Source organism: Chroicocephalus ridibundus, chromosome 1 (assembly GCF_963924245.1).
Source record: "Chroicocephalus ridibundus chromosome 1, bChrRid1.1, whole genome shotgun sequence".
Lineage (NCBI taxonomy): Eukaryota > Metazoa > Chordata > Aves > Charadriiformes > Laridae > Chroicocephalus > Chroicocephalus ridibundus.
In genome coordinates this window covers 66,679,666-66,694,882 of record NC_086284.1, presented here as the reverse complement: position 1 = coordinate 66,694,882, position 15,217 = coordinate 66,679,666, and the positions used below count along the sequence as shown (strand labels likewise).

The window sequence follows — 15,217 nt, the reverse complement described above, 5'->3', positions numbered from 1 at the left end:
CTCGCCTCCAGTCTTTTCAGTGGATAGCAGGCTTGACATCCTGACCAGCTTTAGAAGCGATGCAAGCAGGTCAGGTCAGAAGTGCTCCCCTCAGCATGCCCTGCAGATTGCTCTCCAGGAAGGTTGTGATGCATTGTAAGCAATGTACCCTGACCAGGGTTAACCCTGGGAGGCGATAATCTGCAATAGGAAGAACGAGGTTAATAATCAACTTAAATACAGCAAAGTGTTTCAGGTCAACAAAAAAAAATATTTAGAACTTTTTGACAGAACCTTGCAAATGAATTTTAAAGTTCCATTCAGCTATCCAAAGTTTCTGTTTATGAAACAGAAAAGGCTTCTTTTAAAGCAGCAACAGTGAAGAAAAAATATAACGTACTTAAGCATTCCATGAGTTCCCCCTGTAAATTACCTGCTTTTGTAAATATTGTAGACATTCAATCACTCTCCTTATCTCTCCCAATTTTGCTGTAGAGATTTTAATCTACAGTGTGTTCTGTTCTGCATGCACATGTACCGTATATCTACCATTATAAATGAGTGTAAACCAAAGGTTTTATCATCTTGCGATTGCAATGGGAACATTTTTCGACGTAAGTTGTTCAGGTCACCCAAAGGACTGCTTAGACAATGTGGGGGGTTTGTTGGTTGTTTTTTTTTTGGTGGTGGGGGGTGTGTGTTTGGTTTTTTTAAATAAATATACAGCTGGTGTTTTACATTGTCTCACATGCAATAGCTACATATTTACAGATAAGGGTTTTCAAGACTGTTTGTTGGCGGCTTTTTTTCGGTGTTTTCCAGAACAAGGAATGTAAATAACTTAATTGGAGAGCCAAGCAAAGATCATTTTCTTTGTAACAGAACACAGATTAATTTGTGAGACAGAGGAAAAGTGTTAAGGTTCGACACATCTGTTAGGTGGAGTCTCCTTTTGTTAATGACCCATTAATATCTGTTTAAAATTCAGCTCTTATAAGTCAGCTATATATTAAAAAAAAAAATAATGCAAAGGCTTGGGAAAGATTCTGAACTCTGAATTTATTCCTTGGTATCTTGATGTTATTTTTCAGTAAAAAGTACAAATGAATCACTGTAGAATGAGAGAGATATTACATTATAACTCTCTTGTTGAAAGACATTAGTTTTCAGTTCATAGAGCATGCCAGCATCTTGTAACTAGATCATCATTTTAAAAAATGACAATTTGGGGAAATATTAAACATAACGCTTCATTTGTTTCTGTCTGCAATCCTGACTCTCTTTGCGAGAGCTCTTGCTGGTATTTTTTATTTGCATAGTCCAGTGTCTCAAAAAGTTCTCTTTGAAAGAAACAGCTGCTTGTCTGATATGCTAGAAGCCAAAACTACCTCAAATTACTGTAGGTTATTTAAAAATGTAGAAGAGAGAAAAATATCAGTCCATAGCAACAGAAGTCACAGTAAACCCTAGGTCTCACGCAAACTTGTCCAGCAAGTCATTGTACTCCACGCTTTTCCTAATGGGTTCCATCACAAACTTCTCTGTCTTTAAGTATGTGTGTAGTGAAATACTTACATACTTTTAGACTGTGTAGGAAATTTAATTATTGACATTAGAGACATCTGGACAGGTGAATGAATAGTTATACCTAGAAAACAATATTCAAGAGAGGCATTTGAAGGTATTTTGGAATGCTTGTTCATTCTGTTAACGCTCTGAAGCTTTCAAATGTGTACTGAGGATTTTGAACAGAAAACTGAGTTTTATTTAAAAATATCTTGGTTTAGTCTAGTGCGACTTTTCGTCCCAATTCTTTACATTTAATGCCTGTCTAGAATAAGGTCAGCCTGCTACCCAGTCCCAGGCCTGAAGACAGAAGTTGGTGAAAGAAAGCAAGGGAAGCGTCCTTCCTCCTTGCCTCTGTAGTATTTCTAGAAGTGGTCTTTCCAAGCAACGCATTTGGATTTGAAATATGTCTCTGCTAAACACGGTTACCATTAACACACACATCAGTAGTGATACCTGTTACCTCAGAGATCTATCTGAATGTTGCTTAATCAGAGAAGGACTGGTTAGAAAGACTGATCCTAGCCAGGATCCAGGCCAGACGAGGGCCGCCATGCCCAGCTCTTGTGGTACCCCAGGAGACCACGTCAGAGAACATCTGCTCTCCACTTCGCACGTAGCCACTTGCGTGGGAAGTACATATCCATTCTGCCCTGCACCATCCCTAGCCAAGATGTTGCCTACACTGGAAACCCTTTTGATCTGGCTTCCATGTTGTGCAGAAGTGCACAAACGCTGAAGGGCCTTTTCCAATCCACCCACACTCTTCAGCAACGTAACCACACCAGTTTACTGCCGTGGGAGCTTCGGCAGCTGCGGAAGTGGTGCTGGGTTTACCCTTTAATGCCTTAATTATTAACATCTGGAGATATATTTCCTACCATAGTGTGGGAAGAAGTTCCAGACCCTATGATTTGGGGGTGGGATTTAATTAAAATACATTTAGCCAAATAATCATATTAATGATCTCACCAGAAAAAGTGCTGAAAATAGTATTTGACTTAAAAGCTGTGAAATGCCCAAGAAATTACCCAACAGCATTTCAGACATGGAAGACTGAATTACATTGCCATATTTTTCTCTCTCATTTGAGAATCTTTTCATCAATATGACCATTTGGATGGCCATATTTAGAATACATTCAATATGTTCTCTCATTAGGCTGTTTCCATGAAAATTGCATCTCTATGCCAAACTCCTTTAAGATGACTCATACTTTATCAAGGGCATATAATTGACAAAGTCTAAGGGTTTTCATCCCTTTCAGAAAGTGAGTGTAATTGCAACAGATGGCTCTTATCCTATAAAGCCTTTATTATTACACTGAACATCAGGCTGTTATTTTAAGCTATATAATGTAAAGTATCAAGTGTTTGCCAAACAAAAGGTGCAGAAATTTTAGAAAAACATAATATTGCTAAAATAATACAATAATAAATACCTTACTGTTTTCCATTAAATAGATTAGCCTGAAACATCTTTATTTTTTTCCTTTTACACTTTTTATTTGGTTTTCTCTATAATAACTGACTGTTCTTTCTAACCTCACTGAAGTGTGAGATCTGTTTAAACTGATTAGAGTTTTGAATGTTTGCCTACATTTTATTGGGTTACTTAGAAGTAGACAGAAGCTATGTTTTCTCTCTTATGCCTACCTAGATTTTGAGAACAATTTCAAGCGGCTGTGGAGATAAGAAGTTCTAGCCATTAATGTGTGTAGAAAAAGCATGTTAAGCATTTCATTACCATTTAGAACAAAGACTGTATAGAGCTGAGTAAAATTCTCCATGCACTGACTTTTTCCAAGAATGTTCATTCTCTCATTCATGACCATTTACACTCTTTTTAGTCCATATCAGAAACACATACAAATGGAGGTAACACTGGAACTTTGCTGTAACTAATACAGAATGATTAACCTTCTAACACATATCAGTTAGAATGCATTAAAGTATAAATTCTTATTCTTTAGCATAAATCCCTTATGATGATTGTCCTGCCTCAGCATTACCCATTAAAAGTTAAAGTCACAAGAATATCAAATGTGATTTTGTCGTTGCACATTAAGTATTGCACTTTAAAAAAAACCACAATCTCTGCTAGGAAATTCTGGAAGAAAATAGAAAATAAGAATAGAATTAACTTTTAGATAACTGCTGCTTTTGAGGTTTATTTTTGTTTAAGATGTAAGAAAACTTGAGCAAAGCATTTTATATTGGCATATATTTGTTTGCCTAATTCTGAGACTGTATCTGTATTATTATACCTACATAAAAATTACTTCTCTGTTTCCCTTGATGAGGCGCGTCATCCCCCTGTAGCCTGACCATGCTGCAGAAGTACACAAACTGGCTTTGCTTGAGCCATTTTGGGTCTGGAAGCCAGGTAGCTCTGGTACTAGCTTAGGCTGAAAGTCACCATGACACCTCTGTGGTCCCCCATCAACAGGAGCAGTGAACAGTCTTTTCTTTCCTCCGCACTCATACAGTCTTAAAAGTCACATGTGGTTTTGCTGTCTGCAGGTGATTGTGCTTCTCCATTTTCTCTGAGTAAGGAAGCGTTGACTGTTCAGTGGACTCTGTCCCTGTATATTTGTTTTGGGTTTTTTTAAGATTTACCAGATTGGGAGGGCCTTCAAGGCTTTTATGGTCATTTTAGATATCAAAAGATAGAGCAAAAATCTTTGTGATATTGATTAGTTAAAACAATATAAACCGCCTTGTTGGAGAGAAGCTCCAGCAGTTAGTGGGAAGATCACTATTAAGTACTTCTGAGTTTCCTCTACAATATAGCAGAGGGCAACACATCGGTTCCTTTAGTGGAGCAAATCAGTTATCTTTAGATCTGTGCTTTTCATATTTAGCCTGTCGCAGATGGAAATGTTTGACACAGTTATGATTTAGCAGCAATTCAAAATTTATTAATGATTTGAGGTAGCTCAAGAGGTTGAATTTTAGCAGCACTTAATGATTAACGGATTTAAGGATTCACAAGATTATTTAACAAAACATTTGAACGGCGACTTAATTACAGATTTGAAAATGACAAGATTCACACTAACTTACTATCACTATAAAGTATCCCAAATCAATGCATATGCATACGAGCATGAACATACAAACACACACCACTCAAGGGGTTGTACACACCCCCACGTCCGAGTTTTGAACTACTAGGACCAAAGGTCCCTTTGCAGCAGGCAACTCGAGTAAGCCGACGGGTGCCCCTTTTAACTCCTTATGCGCACACAGACAAATGGGCAGAAAGTATTTGGATCCAGGAAAGTAAAAGAACACCCACACTCGTAAGAGTTAATGTGTATATTAGAGACACATGGATAGAGACGTGGATGAAGGAGAGGCTAGCCTATAGTTAGAATTTCTGTCGTCTTGAGTTTGGAGTAAATACTCACAATGCATTGGCATTCCTCAATGGCCGATAACTGAGACTCAAGAGAGTTGACTCGCCCTGGCTTTTTAATCCTTGAATTGTCTGCCTGAGCGGCGTCCCAACTCAGGGAAGATGCTGGTCACAGCCCGCTGTGATCCAGACAAGCTCAAGGGGTCTCGCTAGAATTGCTACTTATAGGGCCTGAGACAATTGACTTTCATCAAGACACATTTCCACTCCAGCCCAACTCAGACAACGGGATATTCTGGTACTTTCCACCACGTGCGCAAACCCAGAACTTACTAGATATTGGAGTTCTGATCCCCCCTCTTTGGGCCATGCTCCATACATTGTCAGGAGTAATTGGTTATTGCTATTGTTCCTAAGCGATAGGAGTCATAGGAGCCGGGTACACTAAGGGGTTGTCATAGCATTCTGGTCAGTTACTCTCCAACTTTTTCTTTCTTTTATGTTGGACCATTAAATGTCTCAGGTAAGGTTCTGGTCCATTGTATGGTTCTGTGGCCCAGGTGGGAGGGGAAATTCCACCAAGCACCAAGTGGCCTAAAGATGACGAGGGGGAAGATGTTGCACCACCACAGCAACATCAAGACTTTTTTTGTCAAGAATGTTCATTTTTACACTTTCCATTGGCACTAGTTCATATGAAGGTGTACTGTTGGTTTTAATTGGTTCTTCCATAGTTTTGCTCAGTATTTCCATTAAGTGGCTGCTGTAGAAACTTGCCTTGTGTACAGCCACCTGTTCATACCTGAGTTGGAAAGACTATGAACTGAGGACACCAAGGAAAGCACAGCTAAATTACACATCCCAGAGAGGGACATAAAGTTGACAAGAGGGCTGATGGGCAATGTGGGAGGAAAGATTGTGTTTGCAATCTGTAAGGGGCTAACGGATAACATGAAATCATCTAATCATTCCTGAAAGGGGGAAATCAGAAGACTGTAATAAAATAAGGAGAGGTATTGATCAGCTGCAGGTCTGATATTCTTCAAGCAGAGTTGTAGTTTATAAATAATTTCAAAAATCACACCATTGTTACAATACTTGTGTCAATCCTGGAGTGACAGTAATGTATTTTTATTGATTTATCCTTTCTTTATGTCACTCAGAATAAAATAATACTTTTAATTCAAATCAGGGAAAAAAATAATCTATGTTTCATAAGGAGAGCACAGCAACAAAGCTGCTATTCTTGAAAAGAATGAGATATCAAAAGACTTTGAATAATACTGAGTGGGATATGATAAGTATTGAAAGTTTTCTACGGTTTCCCAACTGGCAGACCAAACTGCTAAGTGCCGTCCGGAGTCATTAGATTTTCTTCATTTGAAATAGTCATTGGAACCATTTGTCCTATTTGTCCAAATGGAACTGAATGTCTCTGGCAACATTTCTATAGTAAGATGTATTTTTGCACTCAGTACGGAATACATCTTTGGGTAACATGAACTGGTGGATTACACTGATGAATTTATGGAAAGAGTGCTATAAAAGCAGATTTTCCAGTAATATTATGTGATGGGGTATCCTCATATTTAGTTTTCAGAGCTGACTTCTAAAGGTTTTCACGCAGTAGTATTTCAGTTGGCATAATACAACCTTTGAGCCAGCTGTTCCCATATGCATATCTTTGCTTGTAAAGGTGTTGGTATAATAATACCAGGCATTCATCATGGAATAAAACATACTCTCTAGCCTCACAGAGTTTGATTTTACATTTGTACAACTGCTGTTAGTGTATGTCTTCATTATGGTTTCTCAAAGGATTACAGGGCCTTATTTTCATCTCAAGCATGTAAGCCTCCAGTGAAATCACTAAATTTTTCCAAATGTGAGATCAAAGTAAAATGAGAAAAGACCTATAAGATCACCACTTCTCTGAAATCTGCATGCTCGGGAAGAGGGGAATGTGTAGTTTGGAATCTTCCCAAATTTAAAATTTTGCCCATGCAAACAGAATCACGCTTCCAGTGTCTACTGACTACATAGTGATTATAAAACTTATGCCCCAGCTTGCAGTTTTTTAGTATCTGGTCAGATGTGTGACAGCACCTGCAGTCTGCTTCTGCCTTCTGTATGCTCGTCTTACGGGCAGTAGGACTACTACTCTATGATGCCAGCAGGGTTTTGTGGGTGTAGATTACAGGGCTGGGACAGCATATGCCTGGGGAGCAACAGAAGCTACATTTTGTAGTTTATCCCTCAGGCTTGTTTAAATCGTTCTGCCATTCAATTTATATTGTGTTTGATGGGGATCTCAGACCAAGCCAGCCATTATAAGTGACGTTACTGTGATACGTCAGTTCCCACACAAGAATTTAATACTTGATGCACTTAATAATCCGTCTCTACCCGTATTTTCTCTGTAGCAGTATTCACAAGAAGCAACCTAGGCATATATAATTATTACTAGGGAACCACAGTAAGATGGTAATCTCCTTAAGTCACTTTGTAGTCTTTACAGCCAAGGGCAAAAAGTGGTTTGGGGGTTTTTGGGGCTTTTTGTTGTTGTTGTGTTGTTTTGTTTTGTTTTGTTTTTTTAAATCTCATACTAGTGGTAGCTAGCTGTTTGATTCTTTTTGCTCAGCTACCTCCTATTCCAGATATTAGGCTTATGTTTTGACTGAGAGGTCATAACTTAGATTAGTCATTGAAAACATCTGGCCATAGGATGTTGGTTTTCAGAAAAGCAGCTCTGAATTCTCTTAAAGTTTGGATTTCATTAAGAAAGGGTAAAAAGCCAAATTTCATACAAAATTCTCAAACACACCTCCAGCAAAAGCAATAGCAAAACTTGTAACCATATATGCCTGGAAGGAGATAGAACAGTAAGAAGCAGCATGGAAGTGGGATTTTCAAAGAGGAAACCTGAAGTAGCTGCTAAAAATAATGATAGTGGAGAATTTTGTCACACAAGCAAGTTCCTAACCAGCTGGAGAACCTCTTTAGTTTAGCCAAGAAAGAAGCTTAAAATATCCAAGGAAGAAGGAGCAAGAACAGCTGAAAAAGCATTTTTAAGTGATGTTAAAAAGGATTTACATTTTTTTTCAGGGAAGTATTACACCTGAGAAAGTTTTACAGAACAATAAGTAAATTGAGTTATAGACAACATAGCAAAGAAAGTTAACCTAAGTGATGAAAATAAATATTAGCTTTCAGTAACAGGTAAAATCTTCTCCGATATCATCCTTAACAACAGAAGAAAAGCAAAATTAAGGTAAAGCCAAGGGAAAAGCAACTTATTCTGTCTGGAAAATCATGTTTCTATCACTTAGAATATTTAAGAGTGACTAGAATGGCAAAAACCTACCCTTAAATTTTGTAGCTCTTAAAGAAGGCATGTGACAGCTTCCACTGAAGCTCAGCTGGAACATTTTTAAATGTTTTGATATGCCAACAAAAATAATTCTCACCAAGGCTTGTGTCAAAGATCAGTGTGCACAGTTAAAGTAAATAACTGAGTTGAGTGAGTGAGTGAACGCAGACACTGGCATCAAATCAGATGTCTTCTCACTCTTTTCTCATTCGACACTTACTGACTGTAAACTGATGCAACAAAAGTATTTCATGGCTAGCTGGCAGAATACTAAAAGCTTCAGGGGGCTTTGGTGACCCTTAGTTTTGTTAAAATAGTTTGCTCGACTGCCAAGCAAAGACTGAAAGACTGCAAAACTGCAAAACAAATGGGTTTAGGTAGTAGTAATGGAGGGGAGGGACTGTAGCACAGAGGGGCAGTCAAAAGTGCCCTCTGACTCCCACATCAGGAGTTAGGTGAAAAAAAGGGAAGAATACCAAAGGCTGAGGTAGCGGAGCAGTGAGCAGAGAAGGCAGTGCTGCTGCCAGTTGTCTGCAGCACCTTTAACGAGATTTCTGAGTTAAGAATGCGATCACAAATCTTCAACTCAACCTTCATTTCTCTCTGAAAATGTGGAGATGGATGCTGGAAATCCAGCAAGGACACACGCAGCCTCCTAAAACTCCCCCAAAGGGATCTCTTCAGGAAGTTCTAGGCATTAAATTTAATTAATTTATAGCAATGCCAAGGCATGGGAGCTGAGGGATGATGTTTACCTAAGAAAAAAAAAGGAAAAGGATGGTGCTTGGGAAGGTGAAACTCTCCAGATGCAGGCAAAGTACAAACTTTTGATAGCAAATCTCTCTTCGCACCCTGCCTCTCCTTGGGCGGGATGAGCTTTAAGGAGGCGCAGGGAGGGTCGGTGCCGGAGGGGAAGGGCTGTCCCGTGTGACTCCCGGGGCTGTGGCACTTCCCCGCGACCTCCTCTGGGTGGCAGTCAGTCATCACGGATTCAATGGATTCTGACAAGCCTGTTTACACAGCCTCACCTTCACCCCCCCTAACCCACCCCCCCCCCCCGCCCCCCCCAAAAAAAAGAGAAAGAAAAAAGAAAACCTTAAAAAGACACCTACTAAGCTGTGTACCAACTTCTGGTTGGCGCTTACTGACAAGTAACGATGCTGATATCCTCCACAATGTCAAAATACGGAAAGCATTCCGTTTTCGTTATTATTCACGGTTGTTGCATCTTTGACAACTTAATTGGTTTAGGCTGAACAATCCTGACAGTGGTAGAAAAAAATTCTATTGTATTTCCTGTTCTCCAATGCTTCTGGTTGAGTCAAAAGACTAGAGATTAAATTGAAGAAACACTGATTTACACTTTTGAGGCACAATACCTGCTGGTATTTTAATGATAAAAAGTCAGAAGCTAGAATATTTCCACTAGCTTTTGTGGAAAGATATTTCATTCTTATGCAACTTTCAAAATGTTGAAAACTTTAGAAATGCTATTTCAAACCTAACCCCAAAAAGCAGCTAGAATAGCAGTGTCTAGAATAGTACTGTCTGTCATGTACTCTCTAAGATATGAGCTACTTCATTATGAGAACTTCATTGCAGTCTGTACTGTCTAGGACCAGCTGCCCATGTTTTTACTATTTATGGAAGAGATTATTTTCTGTAAATATGTCCATGACAAACCTTTGGCAAGAGAATAAAACTTGCATGTAACGTCACATTTCATTCCAGGTCTAGTATCTGAACAAAAATAAATTACAAAAACCTGAAAAGTTCAAGACACTTTTTTTTTTCTGCTGTTTCATCTTTAAATGTGAGCCTTTAAACAATGCCAAAGGCAAACAAATGCTAAATAATTTTCACTAATGAAGAAGGAAGGGCGTGGAGCATTTTTGCCCCTTATATTCTTGGACCTTCAACACTGGAAGTGATTTAACACAATGTGCAATAAAACAAAGGAAGAGTTACTCAGACCTAATGAGTTCAACAGATGATTAGAAGGGGTGGGAAATATAGTACCCTTTTGATTCAACCTGTCTGCAGGTGATAGAATTTCCTTCTTTTTACACTGCAAACGGATTTGTCCTTCAAACATCCACTTCCCTCGTGGTTCTTTGAGGTTCTTCTATTCCCCAGGGTGGTTCTAACTGACAGGAAGAGGCTCCTTGACCCATGTCTGATTTAAAAAAAAAAGTTTGGAAAAACTCATGTGTACCTTTGGGTACCTTTGGTAAAAGGTTTTTGTGACTTCCTCCTGAAACATCATAAGCTCTGCAGCGTTTTGCTTTTTTTTTTTTTTTTTCAAAAATTAGAAAAGTTTAAACATGAAGACAATGAACCACATACCTTGGTGTTAAACTGCGAACAGACTTCCACAGTTGGAAAAGAAAGTTCACTTGCTGTCTATTGTCTTCTGCTGTCTTCTAGTCTTGTCTTTGTATTCCTGTCCTTTATATACCATGCCCTCAATCATTCTTTGAGGTAGACTACTCCTGGCTTGTAAAATCTTCAAACTAGGGGTCATACATGCTGTCTTTTGTGAATAAGTGAAAGGTGCATGTACCTTACTAAACTTCAGTGACTTCTTCTTCTTTCTTCTTTTTTTTTTTTTTTTTTTTTATGGAGGGAAACCAAGCAAAATAATATTTTGCTGTAAGTACAAATATGCTCCTCCTCGGCATGCTAGCTGCTTCTGGATCTGTAACATTTACCTACACTGGAGTCAAATATACAAAAAGTACATCACCCAAAGACATACAAATGTAAGGAAATGTAAGGAAACATGTAGAGCTTAAGTTAAGAAGCTCAAGAAGTCCCCAAAAGTGAAATTTGGGAAATTTGAAAAAACTGATATCGCAGTTGGAAAATGAGGAATAACTATGGTGTGAGCAAGAAGAGGAATGATATGAAGAAGGCTTAGTAAATTATGTAGGGAGGGGCCATTACTTATAGCTTGTTTAACTGAAATTGTATGATGTTTATAGGCAACCGGTTGCTTGACACTAATTAAATGGAGGCTGAGTGACTTTTGAATATTAGTTTTACTTCACTCAGCTTGTTTTACTTCTTATTCAGCTTCTAAATCAAATTCAGACACACTGTATATCCACCCACTTACTTGCACAGCAACTAAGCACATACATACTGAGATGTAGAGAAAAGGATAATCAAAGATCGTTATTTCTATTTTTATACTCCTGGGAAGCACTTAGCAGCTTCCTGAGGAATGCTCTATGCAGCCATGAGGCGACACTGAAATATGCTTTCAGTCTAAGCATTCTTTCTTATTTAGGAGGCAGAGGCACAGGCTTAGTTCCTGAACCATAAACCTGAACAGCTTTCTAATTAAATGTTTATACTGATAGATTCACTGTCGGGAGGTTTGGGTGCATTTTGTATCAAGCTGCACAGGTTGCCCGGTGTTGTAAATTCATGAGGCTTGGGAAAGGATACTTTCATGAAAGGAAGAATAATTCTTTCAGGGAGTGAAAAAACAGAGCTGAGTGAGATGCCATCACTTGGTGATGGGAGTGCAGCTTCTGCCCCGGTGTATGTGAACCTGTACGGCACTGGCTTTTGCATCGTAAGTGGGCACTTTCTCAGCATTCCCACCTCAAAGTGCAGCCTGAGAGCTGCTTTAACTGTGAGACTGAAGGAATCCCACAGGTGAAAGTCAAGGGTGAGGGGAAAAAAGGGAGAAGGAGATGGCAGAACTAGCACCATGGCAGAGAGGGCATGACTATAGCGAGTGCTATTCCCCAGCAGCTGTTGGGGTAGCTCTTTTGTCGACATATGTGTCTGCGTGTAATGTAGAGTGGCCCTGGTAATGCTTGAAGTTGTGCAAGGGACTCGTCCAGCCCACAGCCAGCCTGACTGTGGAGCCGTGCAGGTGCCGTAAAACTGTCATGGCTGCTCCTTATGTTAGTCATGCCAAAAATGCTGGACTCGTGCTTCCACATGAGTGAGCTTTCTCAGATGCTTCCTGGCAGTGCGAGAATCCAGACTTCGCTGACTTTCCCCCCACGCTATCCCCTTGGCCCCTCTTTTCCATTCTGCATGCTGTCAGGGGCTCAGCCCCAAAACTTCTGGGTGAGCCAAGATCTTTACAGAGCTCCTACACAGATTCTTTGCATGTCTTCACAGTTGTTTGTGTAATTAATTACTTCTTACTCGTGTGGCTCCAGAATTGTATAGCTATAGCACAGATAGATTCTAGTGCTGAAGGATTTGTGGTGGGAATTTTGTAATGTTAAGCATCCTTAGTGCATTTGAGGACACTTGCCCTGTGAGCATATAGCAATAATTCTGTTTGACTGATATCCACTTCACACTTTCAATAAAATACTGAAAATGGTGAGTGCAGCTGAGGACAAACAGATGATATTTATTCTACATGTTTATTTTAATCCTGAAAGATATTCAAGGCCAGTGCTCCCTCTGCTGGTTAAAAATATTCTTTTAATAAAGAATTGGATATTCCCCACCTCTGCTTCTTCACTGGTGTAACGCTGAGCCAATTACAATTCTGTAACACATGTTTAAAAGAGTGTGGAGAGAAACACAGTGACTCCAGAGTGCTACTCAGATCGCACAATAGTGTTTCCCACTGTGCGCTGTAATTACTGGTCTGACACCTCAAAGCCAATTCACTTGAGTGCTGGCAGTTACATCAGCTAAAGGAACAAATACAGAGCTTGCATTCTCCTCTGATATGGCTTGGGGTAATCTGTGTAGAAACCATCTAGGGCATTGCAAGGCTGTTGTGCATGACTGTAGATTTTACAAGGTCGTATTGGATCATCAGGGTGTGATGAATGTTTTGGATGGCGGGTTTTCTTGTTAACAGTTGTACCTAGGCCTGTAATCTCTTTCAAAAGCAATGTTTGAAACTGTTTCTAAAATCAGAGTTCGGATAAGAGAAAAACAGAAGAGAATGCGGAATCGTCGGGCCCTACTTCTCTCTTTTTGGAAACCGCATCATCAATTTTCATCTTGAAGCAGTTGGATTTCTTTGCCACACATGCCCTTGCTGGCATTTCAGTTCAATGAACATTAGCTTTTGGGAAGAGGGGAGCATGGGTGTTTGTGAGAGAGAAAGTCTAAGCTTATAACAATGTTGGAGTAAGCATCAACACCAGTCTGAAGATGGTTTCTCTGGCAAGGTCAAGCGTTTGTTGGCTCCCAGCTCAGTTCCTCTTGCAGTGACAGCACAGCTGAGGAGCTCTGGTGGATGAACTCCAGCAAACCCCACTGCGCTGGTGTGAGAAGCTGCTTTCACTGCCTTGCTGCCCTGTGTCCTGCATCGCTGTGTCCTCTTCACGTCAGTTTTGGCAGCTGCCTGGCCACCTGATGAGCTCCTCAGCTCACTGAGGCCGGAACAAGCTCACTCACTAAATAAATGTGAGTAAAATTAGTGAGCTGAAGTGGTATGGTGGAGGCTAAGGGAATCATACCATTTGGTGTAAAGAAGAGTGACGTGGCACCATCCCTTTAAAAGGAGGAGGAGATGAGCCACCTTTGCTGGGTAGATCAGCTCAGCTGCCTTTTGACATCTGTCCCTAAGATTGAGCTCTATGCCTTTTCGTCTGAAGGGCAGGCACGTGTCAGTCCTCCCATCTCAGCTGCAGGACGATTGCTGGCAGAAGCAAACGAAGGACCTTTCAAATCGCTTGGGGAAGATCTGCACATTGTTATTCACCGTGTGCCTGAGTCTCTGGAGAGCCTGAGAACATTGTATTCATACAGGCCAGACACCCCGTGAGCCCACACTTCTGGAAACAGTTGATTTATATCCATGTTACCAGTCTCTCAAGTCTAAAATCTCCCAGTCCAGCAGTCTCTAGACAAAATAATAGGGGAAATAATTTATGATGGGGTAGTGGTTATTTCCTCCCCCTCAGCACTTAATTTATTACAGCTGAATCTTCTGAAACTACTTCATGTGACTCTTTCATAGCAAGCTGCAGTTGTTCCATATGTCAAACAGCATTTCATAGCTAATTTGGAAGGGTAGGTGCCAGCAAAAATATCAGCCCATGTAGTTATGCTCTTAACAGGTTCACCTCTGTTTAAAAGTCCATTCAATTGCTTTTAATTTGAACTATCTAATGCAAAGGCATTTGGATGCATTTCACAAAAGCTGGGCTAACATCTTGCTTATCAAATGAGTGCAACAGCGACAGCACTTGCTACGCAAAAGTGTAGCACGTCCGCATTTTCAGCAGCTGAGTGGCAGAATATTAATTTTTGTGAGCTGAGTAATGAATTCTCCTTTGTGCTTTCTGACAGTTTGCATTGAATCAGCAGAGGTACAGATGACTTGGTTACATCTGTTTTAATTTTTGAGTCTCATGAATTGATTTGTAAGAAGCAGAAGCTCTTTCAATATTACTTGCCAACATTTTGCAGCTGTGAATATTGGAACTTGAACAATACATAGCCCTTGCAGTGAGAGTCTTACGCTTTTCACGCATCACAGCTAGAAATCTCAGTGCTGAGCGAAAAATAAGTGGGGTAGCAGCGGTGATCTGGTTCTTGCCAATTTATGTAGCGTGGATGCTTAATGGGTTGCAGCATAAATGTAGTGCAAACACTAGCTGTTGGCCTGTTTGGCTGGAACATTGAGTGAAGAAAGGAACTGGGCAGGCAAGCAAGGAAAGGACGCTGCTCAAGTATTTCCTTGCAATGCAAGACATCTTCAGGTCATGCTTATGTCTGTACTGCACAGCATAATAAGCAATAGCTTCATCTGAGCTTGAAGTTCCAAATAAGCCGCTTCGGGTAGGAAAGCAACAGTAGAAATGTTGCTACCCCAGTGATCTCTGCAGGCTAATCTACCCAGTGATATTAGGACACTTGGAGCCCCGCATTCACATGACTTTACAGCTTCTAGATGATAGAGTTTCTGTACTCTCTTGTTCAGTGTAGATACTTTGAGACTGA

At 40.0% G+C, this 15,217-nt stretch overlaps 1 protein-coding gene across 3 annotated transcripts in view; it reads left to right on the top strand.

Moving 5' to 3' along the window:
* COL4A1 (collagen type IV alpha 1 chain) overlaps positions 1 to 15,217 on the top strand; it is a 131,197-nt gene that overhangs the window by 57,472 nt on the left and 58,508 nt on the right. The window lies entirely within an intron of this gene.